We start from the raw sequence: 4,489 nt of genomic DNA, 5'->3' as shown, positions 1-4,489 counted from the left end.
ATCTTAGCATATATTTTGTGGACATAGACCAACTTGTAATTATCACATAGACTTGTTAAAACTCTATTCTCAAATAGGGCTAATGATGGACTTTGTTTTCCATATACATTTTGTCAGATTCTGAAGATGTCGTGCCTCTTGCAGGATCAGGCAGCACGTACATACAATTAAATTTCTAAATGACCTTTTTTTTCCCCTCTTTGTACTATGATTACCAGATATCACAATCAGACAATAAGATTCTTTTTGTAGCTATAGCTACCCGGGAATACCTTGGCATAGTACTGCAGTGTAATTGGTTGCCTGCCATTACCCATAGGCAACATGCACTAACGGCTTTTTAAAAAACGTTTTACATGCTGGCTGGTCCAGCTGTGCTCTGTTGTTTATACTATGAACATTAATATAACCTGAAAAGCCCCCTCTGACTTGGCAAAGGTTTTACGTACTTCCTGGCATGGTAGGGAGAGCCAGTGGAAATTGTTCTATCTAGTATGCTAGGAAAGAATTTCTGCATCTTATCTCTGGGCACTCATCTCCATTTTCTGCTCCCAAAGTGACTCCGGTGAATGGCAAAGGAGGTTCATATTGCTTAAATCGGAGATAAGTAGATAAGCATAATGTTACTTATCTTTGTCCTTCAGGATGGTCCTACTCGCCTCTCCCCTGGAAAAATAACCATAATGATAGCCACACTTGGAGTGATTAAAGCTTTTTGTTGAATGTCTACTCTGAAGGTGGAAAATATTTCCCTAGTCATTGTCCCTCATCAGAGGATTCCACAAGGTGGGCATGTGCTTATCCATTTTCAGGAGTACTGTCTGTGAGCCCAGTGACTCACTCCTGTCTTCATTAGAGTTTCTTGCTTCAAGGAAAACGTATAGCGTGGCCAGTCCCCAGCAGGAATAACAAAACTCCATTAATCAAGATTAAACAAATCTTATTCACAGAAGAAAGGAGGAAACTCATAGAGAAAGTGAGTGTTTACATTGAAAACATTTATCTTTCTCAGTTTGTATTCCATATATAGGCGGCTAGCCTTAAACAGCCTGACTATATAAATCAGTACAGATGGCTCACAATATGAATTTATTATAATGTTAAATTTGTCATGCTCAGCATTACATGGCTTCAAAATCAGTCTTTTTTGTGATACCACATCCAGTTAATGCCTTGGGAATCCCTTCTTTCTAAAATTACCTGAGTCTCGTTTCTTCTTCCTGATAGTATTCCAGATAGTCATACTAATGTGTCACACTCTCTTAATCTTCTCCAGCAGACAAATGTTCTCATTTCTCTCTTGGCTTATAGTATGTTGCACATTTAATATTATTAAAAATTGATGGATATTTTACTTAAAGTCAAATGAATTACTTTTCCAGATGAAGAAGTTTATGTTAGGTGATCTCCTGTGGGCCAACGGTTAAACTGAGAAACGATGTACGTTTTATCTCAGACGGTCATGAGACTGGCCCTGACCCCATCTCACGGAGGAATTCCAAATCTTCCAGCTGATTTCAGCAACATTCATATGTAATTTCCCTAACTGAGCTCCAAGGACATTTCACTGTTGTTTCCTGAATTTGAAGTCCCTTGTTTCCTCAAAAGGAGTTCTCTTCATAGTATATTCATCTCTGCTTCCACTCTTTTAAATAACTATGGGAGCTAAAATAATTATGTGCAAGGTATTTCTCTGGTCAGACGTTCTCAATCTGATACTTACTATTTTGTTTTGTTTACATGGAGATAACTGTATACCTTGCATAATACGCAATAAACCTAAAGAACACAGTACTTCTTACCTGAAATGATTGCATGGAGAAAAACTGCAAAGATAGGATTATGGAAGGGTTTATTTAACCTGATTTGGAGACTGGTAGTCTGTAGGTACAGTGGGAAAAAAAATCAATCTGTTATCTGGAATCAATTCTCCATTGCAAGAGAGTTAGCAAGCTAAGTGGCATAATAGGAATGAGAAAGTGAAGGCGATTGGCTGATTCTACATTCACCGGAGCTGTTAAAGAGAGAATGTTGACACTAGAATAAAATTATCTAACTGAAATAGACAGCCAAATAAGTTTTTGAGCCACCACTCTAGAGTTCCAAATCCCTCAAGCATCCATCAAAACTTTACATACAGAAAGCAAGAGTTCTCAGTTTCTGCAAGATAAAACTTAAATGAAGTTTTCTTTTCCTTATTTTTCCTCCACTGCCTAAATATGCTTTTGCAATTTTCTGGGGATAATTTATGCTTGAGGGTGAAAGTATGTTAAATTTAAGTTCTCCCTTCAGCAAAAATGGCTTAAATAATATTATTTTCCAAGTGCAGCAGTAATCTTTATGACAGATAAATGGGAACTTCAATGTATTGAGCAAATGCAATATTCCAGACATTTTACACATGCTAACACATATAATTCTCCCAAAACACTCTATGAGGTGAACATAATTTTCATCCCAATTTTACACTTGAGGAGTCTAAGGCTTACATAGGTTAAATAATTTGCTTGGGATTGTAAACCCAAGTGAATTTTTTAGAGTGGCATTGACTGGTTTGCTGAGCCATGTTGAATGCCTCCTTCTACCTTCTAGACTGTTTTAGCATTCCTTCATCCCAGCTAACTTGTACTTCTGGATCTTTATAAACTTCTACACTATTCACTCATGCTGCTCTATTAACATTTGTTTTCTATTTCTGTGAATTTAAAATAGAATGTTTTGACACATTGGTGTACCATTGTGAACAAAGTGCATCACAAAATTTCTGTTTCTGGCTAAGATCGAGTATGTGGGAAGATAATTGCCCTCCCACCTGAAGTAACAGAAAATGGATACAATAAATTTAAAATAGTTTCCAGACTGTGGAACAAGGAGAATAAACCCTGGTGAAGATTGATGTATTCCCAGAGTTGTAAGAATAGAGTGGAGAGTCTAGGAAAACAACTGTAGCTAGATGGCATGGGCTGAATGTTTGTGTCTACCCAAAATTTATATGCAGAAGCCTAAATCCCTAATGTGATGGTATTTGGAGATAAGCCTTTAGAAGGTAATTAGGTCTTGATGGTGGAACTCTCAGATGGGAGTAGTACCATTATAAACAGAGAGAGGAAAGCTTGATTCCTCTCTTTTCTATTCTCTTCCATGTGAGGGCACAAGAAGATGGCAATGTGAAGACACAGAGAAGATGGTCATCTGCAAAGCAGAAAGAGAGTCCTTACCAGACACCCTTAGACTTCCTAGCCTCTGAAACTATAATAAGTAAATTTTTATTGTTTAAGCTGCCCATTCTATGTTACTCTTTCATAGCAGCCTGACCTAAAGCACTAGAATTCATAGGACAGAATAGCAAATATGAGAAAGAAGTAGAGAGGAAGTCAAGAGATTTTTCACAGGATTGTCTACAAGTGTTCAGCAGAATGCTGAATGGCACTGATAGTATTACAGATAGTTTTACTAATGCGTCATGCTCTCTTAATCTTTTCCAGCAGATGAATACTCTCATTTCTTTTCTTGTCTTCTAGTATGTTTTGCCTCTAATATTATTAAAAATTGATGAAGATTTTACTTAAAGTCAAATTAATTACTTTTCCAGATGAAGTTTATGCTAGATAATCTCCTATGGACTAAGTATTATACTGAGGAATGATGTAAGTTTTATCTCAGCCATGAGTTGAGAGAAAATTATCCAAGATTAAGGAAACATTCAAAAAGATTAGAATAATATACTTACCTGGCAGGGGAGATACGGTGATCACGAAGGTGGTTTTCCCAGGGAAAGGCTTATCCATTGCACTCCAGATGTGCTGACCCTTGCAATTTCCCCAAATGTGGGAAACTCTACTGCATAATTTTTGGTAGTGGGGGACTTCATTCTTGCTTTCTCCTGATTGTCCATAATAATAATCATCATCATCATAATAAAAGTAAAAAAAAAAATTATAAAAAGATTAGAATAATAGTGTCTGGCACACACAAAATATGAGGAATAGTTTATGTTAATCCTGGCCAAACTGGAAAATTCATAATTCATGAATAATTAGATAGAGCCCTCAGAAGTGTTTTTCCTAAGCAGTTTGTGATAAAATAATTAACACTATACCAAATGCAGCTCTGATTTCTCCTGTGAGGTATCAATATCAAGACAGAAAATATCATATAACACTAGAACAAAGCTCAGAAATATTGACTACAAACATATTCAGCACTTGAAAATGTAAAATTCACAGTATGTTGCTGCTAATTACAAAATATCAGTTATGTAAAGAAGTGGGAGTATACAACCCAAGGCTGAGAAACATACGTTAATCAAAACTGATTAAAACATGACAGAAATGTTATGCAACCATATTAAAATTTTTTTTCTTACAAGTGTATTCTGTTCATTTGTTAAGCAGACAGATGTAAAGCATAAAAGGAGGACCTGAATCAAACTTTGAGATGAGAAACAAAATGAATGTGATAAAAATACAGCAGATATGATAAAGTCAGA

General features: G+C 36.1%; 1 non-coding gene across 1 annotated transcript; it reads left to right on the top strand.

Annotated features, from left to right (window-relative positions):
- The first annotated feature begins 3,722 nt into the window (after positions 1 to 3,722).
- LOC119467537 lies at positions 3,723 to 3,886 on the top strand. Its single transcript, XR_005196073.1, has one exon. It is a non-coding gene; the product is annotated as a U1 spliceosomal RNA (small nuclear RNA).
- Positions 3,887 to 4,489: the final 603 nt, after the last annotated feature.

Source organism: Cebus imitator, unplaced genomic scaffold, assembly GCF_001604975.1.
Source record: "Cebus imitator isolate Cc_AM_T3 unplaced genomic scaffold, Cebus_imitator-1.0 Scaffold301, whole genome shotgun sequence".
In the NCBI taxonomy this organism is placed as follows: domain Eukaryota; kingdom Metazoa; phylum Chordata; class Mammalia; order Primates; family Cebidae; genus Cebus; species Cebus imitator.
Note: the sequence above shows the minus strand (reverse complement) of the source record. Positions and strands in the feature narration are given on the sequence as shown.